This window comes from Podarcis raffonei, chromosome 9 (assembly GCF_027172205.1).
Source record: "Podarcis raffonei isolate rPodRaf1 chromosome 9, rPodRaf1.pri, whole genome shotgun sequence".
In the NCBI taxonomy this organism is placed as follows: domain Eukaryota; kingdom Metazoa; phylum Chordata; class Lepidosauria; order Squamata; family Lacertidae; genus Podarcis; species Podarcis raffonei.
The window spans coordinates 56,489,755-56,505,694 of NC_070610.1; the positions used below are offsets into that span (position 1 = coordinate 56,489,755).

Consider the following 15,940-nt stretch of genomic DNA (forward strand, 5'->3'; position numbering starts at 1 on the left):
ATCTGTCCAACAGTCAGGTTGGGTGTCGGGGCAAAGATGGATGAGGGAAGCATCAAGGCATCCCCTCTAAAATTATCCACAAGAGGGCTCATTGTGAGCCATGTATTACTAGCAGTCTGGTAGCAAACATCAAACAAATGAGGAAATGGAGGGAGAGCCCATAAAACACCCCTATTTGGCTGAATGGCTTTTTAGAAAATTGAAAACTGAAACTGCCATCACCAGAGCTGACAACTTTCCTATCTGCTGCTTACAATCTAAGGGTTCTTCACATTAACTGCTTATTGAACATTCATCCTGATTTGCTTCTAGAAAGCCTACGCAGTAGTTACTGGTAGATTATGTCCAATCTTTCTTATTTGTTTACAGGGAAGGTTATATGACAATGAGCATTCATCCTGATACACCTGTTCATCATTCGTCCATCCCACACTTTGCAGTGCATTCTCCCCTTCACTTTTCTAACTGCAAAAAGTTTTCTTTTCATTTGTTTGTTTTTAAAGTAGATGCGTTGTGTTAGGGTGGCAGAGCACTTTAATCCACTTTCATTGGGCAAACCTAAATGAACAGTATGCACTTGAATAGCTCCTGCAAGATATTGAGGGTCTGGAAGCACCCTAAACCAATGGGTGTTTCATCCTGTTCCCTGGAAATGAGAGCTGGTCACAGTTCCATAGGCAAGTCTCTAATTTTTTGTACTTTTCCTGTGAATTGCTTTGAGCACCATGTATGTACAGTATATGCAAAAGAAGTGACACACACATAAAGTCATTATGACTTTATAATATGCCCCGAGCAAAATTGCCACCATGTAGAGCTCGGTTAGCCTACTCTGTAGCCACTCTTCAAAGTAATACAGGACCTAACCCCCCCACCCCCATCTCTCAATGGTATATAATCCCTTTCCTTTCAGTCTAACTAAAATGGAAGAGCAGATACAAGCCACAGCAGAGATTATGGTACATCTGGGAGCTGAGTTGCTGTACGATTAGTTACCATTTAATTTCTCTCTCACTCCCACTCCTTTTATGGGCAAGTGAGACACACACACTTAAGTGGTTTTCCTTAATGCACAATTCATGCCATATCTTCTTCTGTGACAATGGCAAACAGCACTAAGCGGCACTGATTCCTCACTTCATTCTTTTATTTCCTTTGCACAGAGTGGAGGGGTTGGTTCTGGAGTTGTGTCATTTTCTAGGCCAGTCCCAAAGCAAACACACCATCATTTATTAATATATAGGCCATCACTGGGAAACATGAACAATGACTTATTGTGTAAGAGACTGTTGATGCATCAAGTTCAAGCCCCCAGAATTCCTCCTCCTGGGCCCACAATTGACCCATAGGATCCCTTCAATTCCATTGAGAGCCCTTTGTTTTGTATTACTATTAATAATTATGTTGGGCGTACATATTTGCATGCCTGTATACCCAGAATGCACTGTGCTCCCCCTTTTTTCTTTACAGATAATCCAAGGCAAAGCTGTTGCAAATTCTAGACTCAGAGTTGAGAGGACTCCAGTTTCCCTCCTCCAAAAATATATTTGGGCAACGGGGTAATGAAGACCACTTCTCCCCCGTCATTCATTTTATATATCCCAGACTTACCTCTTTAGAGTGTGCAGAGTGATTAATGTAAGTGTGAAATCCTTTTTAATATCCTTTCTTGAAAACCTTTGGAGGTGTAGGGTTTCAGCGCAGCACTCTTCTCTGTAATTCAAACTGAGTACTAACTTGTTATAGCAAGTGTGCAATAAATAATGGATTTTACTTGGAGTGAAATCCTGTGCGCGATGGACTTGTTGTATTACAAAAAAAGCTTCATAGGAAGGACATGTATTTATTTCATTGCTGAAAAGCTTTGCAAATGCATATTTTGGCTTTTTACCTGGAATCTTGGATAGCACCCCCTCTAATAAAAAATAATAATACTTTTCTTCGGCTACTGACAGTGGAATTAGAATTCCAGTTAGCAGCAGTGTTGTGATTTTGGACACACATGAAAAAAGGGAAGGATGCAGGGCTACTAATGTCCAGAACCAGATGGTTATCTCTGCAGCCGAGGTCCTTTGCTGTCTCTGGATACTTTTTTTGGTACTGTACTTCAGCAAATACTTGACCTGGCTTTTGTGTAGATTCACAAGCTGTCCCTCCAAACAGCAGGAGATTTATTATGTCTTTAACTTTTAATTTCCTTGCTTGGATTGTGGAAATGATGTGATGTGTGAGTCCGATGGTACTCCTTAAACAAATGCTGCCAGTATTTTAAACAGAACAAATAAGTTTGTTTCGGAATAAACAGGGTGTTGGGGGAATTAACTTTTCTTAAAACAGCTTTCAGGATTTACTGCATTTTGAGCCATCATTCTCTTGGCAAATTTTACTATGGAAGGAGAACAAATTTAAAAAACACACTTTTGTGTGGGTGTACAGGTCAACACACACCACTGAACAACTTTCATCTTAAAAGTGTTTGGAAATATCTTGAGACTAGGACTTTCGAACCCTTACATGATTATTCTTAAGATGCTGAAGCCTATTAGTTGTCAGACTCTTTGCTGGAAGGTCTTGTGCTGGTGTTATTTTGTTGAGCCAGGGAGTGGGATATTTAACCTTACAATTCATTCTGGATGGAAGAAGGAACCATGCCAACATGAAGGGCAATTGTCAGACGGCAGTGGTGGTTGCTCGTGAGTAATCAGTCGGGACTCAGACCTGTCTTTTACAGGGTTTATTTTGGTGCAAAACTATTTACAGTGCAGAGCCACAAGTTAATGTCTGCCTCAATCGCTAGCAGAATCTGGGAGTAGTTGTTTCCGGGACCTCCCTCAACATAAGAGCTTCATCACCCCCAGCCTTTTCCTTCTTTCTTTGCGTTTTACACCTCTGCGCAGGGTGGGCGACAGAAGGGGTGTGCTTCCTTCCTGGCTGGCTTGGCCAGGAGCGGTGCTGAGGCTCCCAGCAGCATCCTCTGGTCCTTTCCCCTCTTCCCACTGGCTTTCCTCGCCATAGGAAGAGGAACTGCTTCGCAAGAGTTTCAGAGGTTCCCTGTAACTCAACTGCCCCTCTGCTTCCCTACCCTGTTCTGATGGCAGTACCCTGACAGCAATGAAGGAAAGTTGCTGAGAATCCAGAAATCTCTGACTAGCCATAACTGGTGTGCCCCATCCTGCTTCAGAATAAGTTGTATGAGGAGGGGAACAGTCCTAACAAAATGTTGCCATCAGACATTGCAAACTAGGGTAGCCATATTTCAAACAGTGAAAATCTGGGCAGAAAAGTTGTTGATTTGCAAAATAGCAAAAATAATTTTTTTGCTGTTTTTGAGCTATTTTTATGGGAAATTGGCACTGCTGACATGGGGTGCCATTCGTCTGGATTTTCCTGGACATTTTTTATGATTTCTGCCTAGAACCTGCTAGAGACTGCAGTGTTCAAGATATGTCCAGGAAATTCTGTGTGTATGGCAACCCTATAAGAAGCAACAAGGACCAGAATCTTCTAGGTGTTCATATCAGCAAGGAAATCTGGCTTAATAAGCTTTTGTATACCAGGGATAGCTCGGTTGGTAGAGCATGAGACTCTTAATTTCAGAGTCATGGGTTCAAGCCCTACATTGGGCAAAAGATTCCTACATTGCAGGGGATGGACTAGATAACCCTTGTGGTCCCAACTCTATGAATCTATAGGTCAGGACCTGATTCACACTGGCCTATAGCTGTGGTTGCCCCTATGTGATGAAATGCTCTTCCCTCTGTGGCAGCCACCAGTTGCTTCAGATATCATGTAAAACCTCCTTTTGCCCAGGCTTTTCCTCATTCGTAAGACTGGACCTTCTTTGATGTGCTTGACTCCCTCGAACTTATTGTTTTATTTGCTTTCACATGCTTTGGCGTGCTTTTAGACTACTGTTCTAGGCTGTATTTTTTGCTTAAATAATATTGCTTGTTTTTAATATTGTATCACTGCTTAGACTTTTCTTTCTTTTCTAACGTTAATCAGAATGTAAGTGCTCTTAAATAAACAAAATAATGAACAAGGGATGTCCTTGGTGGTGAGGCCATTTATCTTGAAGTTCCCTCTGGCTATCAGCGGCCTGAGTCCCTCCCTGCAGCCTCTCTCAAGTTACCATTTCAGTCTTGCCCACCGCATTGAAATAAATGTCACAAGCAGACAAAATTCACTTGCACATACTGATGTTTCTTGCTACTGTTTGATGATTGCGGTGCTCATGCTCAGTGGTGTCTTCTCTTTGATGCCAAATAACACAAATGGTTGGTTAATCTCCGGTTCCTTTAAAAAAAGAGAGAAGTTCATCTAATGTTTTGTCTGACAGTCCTCTCAGAATTAATGGGGGGCCGCCAATGGCATTCCACAGCTGTTGTCCCTGTTTACAAACTGTAACACATGAGGACGTTCCCATTGCGGGGCATATGGAGCATGTTCTGTATGTTACGTTTAGCATTCTGCGATGTCTTGTTAAATCTCAATTTTACGGCCTTACCCTGTAAGGCTTTTCTGAACGAGACAGACAAGAGAGACAGGTGTGTCACAGATTCAGCTTGGTGACAAGTTTTCAAATTCAGACGCATTCTTTGAGCCACAAAGTAAAGGAGCAGCTGGTGGCTCAAGGGCCTATCTGATTCTGTTGGAATTTTTGTGGCAGAAAGAATGAGTTGTTTTGTACTGCCTGAGAGCAACACCAGGCGATTTTTGTTTGATCTTGTCAGGTGGACTTTAGCCTTCACTAGTGGTCTGGCCATTATCTGTTCAGCTCTAAACAGTGTCTTGTGCTGGGGTTTGAATATTCTCAGCTTCTATTAAGATCAAAACTGTCTGAAAGTGCTGAGTGTGTCTGAATATACAGGCCTCATTATTTATCAAAACGTGACACGAAGGAAGAGAAGACTGTATGGGTACTGCGATTACATATACAAGATCATTTATGACAGTCATTTTAACACCATTGCTTTCTTACTAGAAGGAATACTGTCGGTCCAGAGTTGGGATGCAGCTGAGGCAAAGGCAGAAAAGCATAAAAAAGCCAAATTGTGCTGTTAAAGGCAGATCAGTAGTTGGGTTCTGGAACACAGAGACAAGGATGCAAAGGACCAGAAGTAATAATGGTGGAGGAACTGAGGTTGTATTCAACAAAGTCCTACTCAGAGTAGACCCACTGAAATTAATGGATCTAAATTAGCCATTACCATCAATGGGTAATAGGACTAGCACTGAATAACACTCTGGTTTTTTTGCAGATATCAATGCAAACTGTCCTGATCCACACATCCTGGTCTCTCTCAGAAAGAGCATGATGTACCCCCACCAAAGGTAGTACTACCCTTCCCCTAACACTGTTGAAAGTAGAATAATGTATAATCACCCAATACCAGCATGAACACACAATAAAATCTGGAGGGGCCCATGTGTGTTCATATGATCAAAAGAAAACATAATTTTTCCGAGCAGTTCTGGTCATGTTTATTTAAATCTAATAAGATGCTTTGAGAATATAGCATTATCAGTGCTCAGCTATTTCAGTAAGTAGCACAAGAGCAAAATAGGAAAATGCAAACATTTTGTGCTTAAGAGTTGTATGATAAACCAGATTACCTCATCATATTCCTCTTCTGCTTTGCTTTGCCAAGCTTTCTGATGTCGAGTTCCCATGTAAACACATGTAGCACTACAACTTTTCAAAGGCCCCTTGAGTAATTATCCTAAGATATTTTCAGAGGTAGGCCAAGACGTTCCATGTGAAATTTCCTGGAGATGTTAAATGGTCATAAAGTAAAATTGAACATAGGTTTGAGGAATGTGCATTGCAATTCAATATGGCAAGCAAAGATCTATACAGCAGAGGCAACATTTTAAATCATGGTCTCTTTGCATGGGGAAATAAGAGATCTGGGTATCCCTGCCACCCGATCATTATAAACATCAAATGATGTTCATGTAGTCAAGGTGCCTCAAATTATATAATTTGTAATTATGAGGTAATATTGGGGAAGCATCACAGAAGCACTGATTATTCACATGTTTGAGCTGAAGATGATGTCTTTCAGAGCATAAATTCTATCCAGTGGTGAAGAAAAAAATACACTGATCTGTCTGTTGTTTTGCTTGGAAGAAGTCAGAAATTCATTCATCATTCATTCGTGCCAGGAAATTAAGACTGGCTCAAAACATTTTTTTAAAACAGAAAATGACATTCAGGGTGTATGTACACCTCTCTGAGAAGGGCATGTAAGGAATTCCCTTGACAATTTATTCCTCACTCACTGGGCCAGGGATAGGGACTATGTGGCCCTTCAGATGTTATTAGACTTCAGCTCCCATCATCCTTGACCTTTGGCCATGCTGGCTGGAACTTGTGGGAGCTGGCATCTAAGAACATCTGGAGGGCCACAAGTTCCCCATCTCTACATTAGGCTGCCTCATTTGTTGCAACTCCAGATGTTTGAGTTTTGTCCTACTGTCACTTGGACCTGGCCTCCGATGATCTCTCTTGTAAAGTGAAGCAGCTGAGTAAAGTTCACAGACACTCTGTCTGCAATCCTATACACACTTACTTGGGAGTGAGCCCTACTGAATCCAGGCGTGAGCTACACATACAGCAGAAAAAGGTGGCTGTCCTGAACCCCTGGCCTACCTGGCAGCAAGTCAGTATGTCATGCTCAAAGTCCAGGGGTTAAGCCACACAAGCAAGGTTCAGATCCAAAGTCCAAAGGTCAGGAAACACAGCTCAGGGTCAATCCAAGCAGCCAAGTCTGACGTCCTGCAGTCAGGATACAGTAAAACCTGAAGCACAGTCCCATAGAGGTTCGGGAGCATCCAAGTCAAGATCCATCAACATGGGCAGTTGAACAGCTGAGTGCTTCCCTTTTGTACTTTGCATGCTGATTGAAGCATCTGGGCTAGAGGAGACATGTGACCCTCACCTGTCCTGAGCCTAATCCATCTGAGGAATCACACCCCTCCTCCCAGAGCTAGCAAGCCCCACCTGGCCAGCTTGGGAGCTGGGCTGTGGACCCTTGCCTGCCTCAGCCTCCTGGAGCATCCCTCCTGCTGCTCCCTACACCTCAGTGCCTGCCACGTTCATGGAGACAGGGGCCCCTCTGGCTCTGGTGATGTGTCCTGCTGCTCTGGTTCCTATGCACTGACCTCCGTCCCCTCACCGTCCTCCATCACCCTGCAAGTACTTCCTCCCCCATCCTCAGCTTGCCCCAGTGTGTCCCAGTCCTGGCTACACCCCTTGCTAGGATCCTCTTCCTCCTCTTCCCTGTCGTGCTGCTAATTTATGACAGTGGCAGAATGGGCTGTACCACACCAGTTTCAAGATGAAGGAAGAGAAAGGAAGTAGGACAATTCCATTTGCTCTGCCTTTAGTCCTCCCTCAGCTGCCATTCCATCAGGCTACCTGAACTGCTTACATCAGTGATGGCCAAACTCAGCCCTCCACCTGTTTTGGGACTACAATTCCCATCATCCCTGACCACTGGTCCTGTTAGCTAGGGATGATGGAAGTTGTAGTCCCAAAACAGCTGGAGGGCCAAGATTGGTTTTCACTGGCTTACATCATAGCTGATCATTATTAAAAACTTTCTAGCTTTAAGTGCTAGTGTTTGAGTTTGCTTTTTTCCACCTCCCTTCCCTTCCCCTTTCCCTTTTGTGTCATATCCTTTAGACTGTAAATTTGTGGGTTTATCTTTTTTTTTTTTTTACTGAGTATATGCTGCTATGGGAGTCTACTTGACTGAATAATGGGGCCTTGTACTTGACTAAATAAATAAATAAGAGCATCTTATTATATGAAAACTATCATCTCAGAATCAGCCCTAAGCAACTCCTATAACAGTTCAGGATGGTGGGTTTTTCTGAAAACCTACTTTATTTAATGTGATATTTTTAGCATTAAGAAATGAACAATTGCATGCACAAGATGGGGTCTTTTTTTAAAACATGGGAATGAAACAGAGAGAAGGATGAGTAAGGTTTTGGTTACAAACCCAAGAGAAAGGACAGGGTCCAAGAGGAAAAATTCCTGCATTGAATTAACACATTTTACAATCACGTTGCCGTCCTTCTCTGCAAAACAAATAAGGAGACTGAAAGAGACACTTGGAATGTAAACCATAACTGCATAATTTTCCTTGTCAGCTGATGCACACTGAAATTCTTACAATAACATAATAATACAAAATTAGGGACAGGTTTTTTCCCTGTTTTATGAGTGTTTCCCTTTCTGCATATTAAAAAGCCATTGTTTCTTTATTTATCCCTCTCTGTGGAAGATAGGATTTTCTCCAAAGAAATCTATGTGCCATAATACAACCTTATCCTTCCTTCTTATTTGAGTTGTTTGTAAAGGTTTGGAACTGGAGCCTTTTCTTCTTGTTTTATTAGCAGTGGATGCCTTTCCCACTTCCAAACACTAACAGTATATTTTGGCCACATGAGATAAAATATTCTGGTTCTTACGGAGCTGTTCATATGTGTGGCTTTCTTCCCTAAAGCTCCCCTTTTCCTCCTTCCTAAGAGCAGCAGCTGTGACCCATGCAGTCGCCCAGTGGATGAAAGGACAATAAAACTCTGAAGCGACATAGTTGCTTGGTAACCACCTGCCAGGAAGCACAAGAATGGAACATATACAGTGCCCTGGAGACTGAGGGCATCACGTAGACAAATGGGTGCCATGCAGTTGGCTTGAGGATCAGGAGTGTTGAGCATGAATATATCCTACAAGGCAGTCTCACGCTATACACACTGAACATAGCAGCACCTCAACTGCATCATATTATAGCCACAGCAAGGATTATTTCTTAACTATGACAACAGTCTTGGACAACTTTACCATATAAGTGCACAGAAAAATATCTAGAATTGGAAAAGAGATGACAGAATGGAAAAGCACATGTAATTTAGCCAAGCATTTCTATTTAAATACAATTAAAATAGTTAATCTTGTTTAAATTTCGAGACATTTGCATTCTTTGCTGTGGGTCAAGGCTATGGACTTTGGACGCGCATCAGAATCCCAGATTAGGTTAGCCACGGTTTGTGCTCAGAGTAAAAACAAAATAGCAGGCCTGGCTGCATTTGAAGTAAGCAGAGCTACAATTCTGGGAGCTGCTTTCCCAGATGTTGAGTCACAAATGCCAGCCATCTTGAAGTAGATGATCTTGTGTAACTTAAGGCTTTCCCCATGAGATTATGTCCGCGTTGGCCTGTGACTTTAAAAGAGATCACTTTCATCTGGATTTTGTCGGCCTCTTCCAACTTTGGAGCAAACCTGGAATCAGGACAGGACTGGAAGACTGATCTCTGATATAATTTTCTTTTACACAGTTACCCAATGGAAAGCATTTGCATGTTTAATAGCCTATGTGGAACTGATATGTATGGCCCCATTACTACATGTTGAAATTAGAGTGTCATGCATTTACAGAAGACTGTCCTCTACCTGAATGGCTGTTTGAAGGAGTCCTTTACAGTGGTACCTCGGGTTACAGATGCTTCAGGTTACAGATTTCGCTAATACAGAAATAGTACCTCTGGTTTAGAACTTTGCTTCAGGATGAGAACAGAAATTGCACGGTGGCGATGCAGCGGCAGCGGGAGGCCCCATTAGCTAAAGTGGTGCTTCAGGTTAAGAACAGTTTCAGGTCAAGAACAGACCTCCAGAACGAATTAAGTTCTTAACCCGAGGTACCACCGTATATGACAGACTGCCCAGTCCAAGTCCATTTTGAAAGTAAACCTTAGGACATCTAGCTATACGACTGTGGATTGAACTGGTTTGCATGCATGCTATGCTGAGGGAAGAATGGGTGGACTTCATACAGCTGACTGAAGTCATTTGAAAATCTGCACTTCCAATCAAGTGTGGAAACCTGATCTGCCTCCATGAGTTGTATCTGCACACACATAACCAGCTCAGCCCTTGGAACTAAAAGCTAAAAATCAGCCTAGGCTGGCCAGTAAAAATCACGCATGCCGCAGCTTGGAAGTGTCATGTGCACTGACCCATACTAGCAACAGATCAGAATGTCAGCTACAATTGTCAGAGTCGTGTCTCTGAAATAATGGCACAAGCATCATGTTCTTTTGTGGATCCTTTGATGATGCCTGTACAAAATATATGCTGGTGGAATGTGCTCCGTGAGAGAAAAGGGAGTGCAACATTATTTCATGTATATGGTTGCTCTACAGCATTGACGTGTCTTCTTCTCCCCGGATCACCTTTCCGGATGCAAAAAGTGTAGCTGTTCTGCTGTTCATGCTAGGATAGGCAGGCTACTGGTATTTTGACTATTCCTGCAGCTGAGGATGTGATGAGTGAGCTGTCACGTTTTGAGGAGGAGGGGATTTAAAGGAGTGGACTGGAGAGAGCAGGAAGCCCTTAAAGAATTAGCCCATGCTAAACCTTTCCTCGCACGGAGCACTGTGCGTCTCCTTTAACACATTTTAGCTGTGCACTTTCCAGTTTAGAATTCAGCTGCATGAGAATTGCAAAGCAGGGGAGATTATTTGTTTTCAGGAGGATAACAGCCCACCTTCTACACAGATTATGATTTGGATTTCAGTCCTGAAGCTACCGCTTGTCACCGATGATATTTTCATGAGTGTTTCCCTTCTGTGGGCAACATGAAGATGATGGTGGTGCATGATTTGTATCAGTAGACATGCAGTGATTCAGGTGCCTTGGAAAAATGTGGTGGTTCAGTTTTGACCCATCGTAGCCTCCACTTTGATGTCTTCTTCTGTCATAGGGTAATCATGACCTTTATAACCAAGATCATACTGCCCTTACATTTCTGAAAAGAGATATTAATTTCATCTATGTCCTGTCTTTTTCCTTACGCTGACAATACAAGGGATATTGAAAACCTGGGCTATATGATATGGACATGTTAACTTCACTGCAGCGTCAACACTGCCATTTCTGTGTGTGGGTCACTGATGTCAATGCTGCCTCTTTGCTTGTTAGTTCACCTTTCATTGGTCATACTGTAGGGTACATTTCTCAAGCTCCACAAACTGAATGTATCTCCCTTTCCTGGGAATAGATATATTTCCAAACTACACAAAATAACTAACAATCTTATTTTGTCATGATCCACTCTATATTTTTCAGAAGGGATAATGTATTCTCTTTTTATTGCTTCTTCCTTTTATTGCCAACAGTTAGTAGGCTGCAAGAAGAGGGGAGCAAGTGACCACTTTCTTATCTGTAACATTCAATTGAAGAACAAATAATTTTGGCCAACATCTCGTGGAGCAGACAATGGAAAATAATTGTGGGAATTAAAAACATATTGCTTACACAATTCAGGGCTAACCAGGCATGTTATGTAAGAAACTTATGAATTATGATTATATCTTGCAGTAATCATGAAGTGAAAATGTGAATATTATAAAAGCTGAGAAAAAATGTACTCAAGTCAAGCGCTGAGATGTATTACATTTGGTTTTAGATGGATTCCAGCAATATAACTAAAGAGCCTCGAGAGCAATAGTTTGATTTTATATGTAGCAATGATTAATTTTCTCTCAGTCTTTCCCTTTTTCTGATGTTATTTTCAATTTGTCTTTCATTTTGCTTTTACAGGTCAATTGTTGACTTAGTCTTAGGCTTATATCAAATAGTGTCCATCCACCAAAAGGAGCAGACATTGAAACAGCTCCCCCCCCCCTCCTGCCTGTACACCCAAATTTTCCTTGGGAGACTGAAGGAGCTTGACACTATCTCACAAAGACCCTGCTCCACTGAACTGAAATTTCAGCCTTCACGACATAGGAAAACGGCCAAGTAAACAGCTATTTTCGTGGAGGAGGGTCAAGATATTAACTGATATGCATGAAATTTCACATATAGCTATATAATCCCTAGTGCAGTAAGATAAGACCTTTGGAGCAGGCATTAAAAAAAGAGAGTTTTTTTATGAACAGCCCTAGTAGGGCAGTAATTGTTCCTGGATAATTTGTCACCCCCTCCATGATGGCACCAGGGGCGGCCCGCCCCCTGCCCCCCTTCCTACGCCCCTGCCCCCCCAACTCACAACTATAGTCACTTTTTAAATAGCTAAACAGGCCACTGAGCTAGCAAGATAAGCACAGCCTTGCATGTATTGCCAATGTCAGGACCTGGGACCCACTATTGGGACCCATGTCTGGGCTGCTTTCCTTAGCATTTGTAGTGCTTTTGCAAGTTATAGGATTCCTGGCCATCAGGTTACCTTCTCTAGGCCTTGATTTCACACATTAGGAGCATCCATTTGCTCTCCTCCAGTTTCCCCTTCCTATGTGTTTATTGAAGTCACCCTTCACAAAATGGATGCATTGACACTGTTGTGAAAATTATTCCTAAATGTGGAATCCTTTGCTGCTCTTGGCCTCTAGGTCTTGACCTTCACTCCCAATTGGTGTGTAATTGTCTTCTCCCTGACATTAGGCTGGAGCTACATGCAAATGTCCCCTCCCCACAGTGTGGAGAATGGTTGATAAAAACCTCCATAAAGGAAGGATCTTCAACTGATCTCTGCTAATTCACATCAGCTGTGCATCAGATCTCTCTCTCTCTCTCTTTCTTGTGTTAAGGAAAGAATTATGCTGGGGCAGGAATTGCAAGGTCAGCTACCACAGCTATCTGCAAAGACGCCAGAAAATTGTCATGTGCTGCCAAAAATGTTTTCTACCTCAGTATGCTGTAAATCTGACACAGGAAGGTTGCATGCACTTTTGCAGACAGGGGATAGTCATTTATTTCCCCATTTAACATGCTTTATTGAGTTTAGAATCAAATAAAGAGGCTATATTGCAAGAAAAGCGTGCTTCAGAGTTAAATGAGTTCTGTCAGTTTATGACATCTGAGGACCTTCCTCACTATGAATTGGCCTGTTTTCTTGGTCTATCATTCGAATGGGCAAGGAGATCTGGAAGGAGGGAAACACTCTTGGGCGTTTTGTTTTTCTTAAGTAGAGATCCATCTTCCATGGATTCCACCAAGAATGATAAAATTTGGAGCAGTGCTACACTGCTATATAGGAGGGTGAAAAGATGGATTCCCTTTAGAATTATTATTTTATAAGTGCCCTAGTAATAAGACAGAAAAAGCATAGATAGCTGTGGTATGGTGTTGATCCATAGAATTTTAGTAATGTAAATATCTGGAGCAAGCCTTCCTCATCAACTTACTACTTTGAATATGGAGCATTCACTTGCCACTCAGAATTAGCAGAGGGCTACTTCAGCTGTGGGATCCGGGTGGTGCTGTGGTCTAAACCACAGAGCCTTGGGCTTGCTGATCAGAAGGTCAGCGGTTCGAATCCCTGAGACAGGGTGAGCTCCCATTCCTCGGTCCCTGCTCCTGCCAACCTAGCAGTTAGAAAGCACATCAAAGCACAAGTAGATAAATAGGTACTGCTCCGGTGGGAAGGTAAACGGTGTTTCCGTGCGCTGCTCTGGTTCACCAGAAGCGGCTTAGTCATGCTGGCCACATGACCCGGAAGCTGTATGCCGGCTCCCTCAGCCAGTAAAGCGAGATGAGCGCCGCAACCCCAGTCGTCCGCGACTGGATCTAACGGTCAGGGGTCTCCTTACCTTTTTACTTCAGCTGTGACTTTGTCCCAATATGGATCTTTAATACCTTTTTCAGAAATAAGGGAGTGACCATACAGACATTGCATTCACCCCTAGCACATACATTAGGGGAAGCTGATATGTTTCTCAGTTAATTTAAATCAGGATCCATTCACACATTCTGCTGTGAACCTCTGTCTGCACCTGGACAGAGGCCTCTGTTTTGTTATTTTGCAGAAGTGGTGAGATTTTGCCTAAAAGGAGGTGTGTGGGGTTTTTTTAAGATGGTGTGACTGTGTGTGGTAAAAGGCATTCTTTACAATTTCTCAGTTCCCTGAAAGAATTGCATCAATAAGCAAAGGGGTTTATTCATAAAAATCAGAGCATGGAGTCAATTGCAAAAGCTCTTCCACCCCCATTCCTCCTTCTGTGGTTCAGCACTGTTAGAAAGGAAACATAAAAGGACCAGGTCTACAGAGAATTTCTATGTGGTAGGTTGCTAATTCACAGATGATGTGGAGTTTTATGGATTAAGATGCAATTAACCCCAACAGCTGGATTTGCCTTACAGTTGAGTGCTTGGAGGTATAATCCACAAGTGTAAATAAGAAGTTTGGAAATTCAGATTTCCACTAGGCAATGCAGAGATCACGTTCATAGTTTGCAGCTGGAGGCCAGTTCATTTGGGTGCCTTCAAATCTAGCAGTTGTGACAATCATAGGTGCTTAAACTATAGGGATGGGGTGAAAGAAGTTAACACCAACAAATTCACCTGCATTCATGGTACATTGGTATACCTGACATGGCCATTTAGTGTATTCTATTATTTCAGCATTCCTCTCCCTTTCCCCGTAACCTTCCACCAAGGTGCTCATTAGCTAAGACAGCAAAAGCAATACATTATTATTTCACATATTCTTGCCAACTTTTGTATATTATTGCAGCAGTAAACAGCACTGTATTGAAATAGTTGTTCTTTCATAGGTCACTACTTATAACAAACATGCAAGGAATGGCCCCTTCTCCCCGTCCACACTGAATATATTTCCAATAACACATAATCGGGGAAGCAAATTTTGAAACAAATATAAAATGCTTAATATTAGAAGTGTAGTATTAAAAGTATCTGGGCAATGCAACCTATATTTTTTCCCACTGTCACTAGGAAAGTTCTTCTGAATATCAGTTGCTGGAAAACACAGGAGGGAAGAGACCTTTTCTGCTTGAATCCTGCTTGCTGGTTTTCCACAGTTCAGCCACTCTGAGAACAGGATGCTGGACTTGATGGGCCATTGGCTTGGTCCAGCAGGCTCTTCTTATGTTATTCGGAGTACCAGCAACTTATATGAAAGTCTATTAAGAACAATAGAACCCAAATGATTGATGATGTTATTGTATTATTTGTTTATTTATTGCAATTGTCTCCTGCCTTTCCTCCGTGGAGCTCAATGTGGTGTACTTTGTTCTTCCTCTTCCCATTTTATCTTCACAACAACCCTGTGAGGGAGGTTAGGCTGAGATACAGTGATTGGCCAAAGGTCTTCCAGTGAGCTTCATGGCTAGGCAGGCATTTGAAGCCTGGCCTCTCGGGTCTTAGTCCAACACTCTAGTCACTACATCACTCTGGCTCTACATAACAGAACACCATAAGTGTGCCTGTCGCTTTACATGAGCTAAAATTCAACATGGGGAAACAGAGAGGAAAGTGGGGATGGGCAGGAGGAGAGGTAAATGAAGGAAGGGGCAAATAGGGTTAGATATAACAGGGCATGGGGAAAATACATGACTTGTTCATCTCAGGTGCGTTTAATGTATAAAAATACACAGGGCACGTTCACCTGAAGCTCTGCAAATGAATAAGCAAGAACATCCACCAAATCTGCCTGAACAGAAAGCAGGCGAACAAGAAGGCAAAATCCCCTACCACTTGATTTCCTTTTTCTCCCCAACGGGCTGTGCAGAAACCACAAAGAAATACAAAGTTTCTTATTGTAGAAAAGCTGTTTCTAGCATCTACTAAAAAAAGAAGTCTAATTTCATTCTAAGCATATGGTTGGATATTCCAGGGGGTAAACTTCCTAAAAATTACTTCCAGAAGAGACACTCACATAACAAAATCACATCGTACAGATGATGAAACCTTGGCAGAAAGACATTTCAGCACTGCTGCCAGAGAGGAGTTTCCAACCATGTAGGCAAATTCACTTCCCCAGTGATGATTGATACTACCATTATGCCTTCTTCTTGGTAACTTTTCAGTATCTGTTATGTTCCATCAGCCTAACCATTCTCACTGCTTATCTTTTTAGCTAAAGAGCAGAGTGAAGATGCTTTTGTTTAAACCAGTCAATAGATT

The 15,940-nt window shown here is 42.2% G+C and overlaps 1 long non-coding RNA gene across 1 annotated transcript; it reads right to left on the reverse strand.

The window, feature by feature from the left end:
* Positions 1-4,182: 4,182 nt before the first annotated feature.
* Positions 4,183-8,619, reverse strand: LOC128421271 (uncharacterized). Its single transcript, XR_008332275.1, has 5 exons — positions 8,485-8,619; positions 8,013-8,091; positions 6,656-6,781; positions 5,617-5,769; positions 4,183-4,296 (listed from the first exon to the last, which is right to left on the reverse strand). It is a non-coding gene; the product is annotated as an uncharacterized LOC128421271 (long non-coding RNA).
* Positions 8,620-15,940: the final 7,321 nt, after the last annotated feature.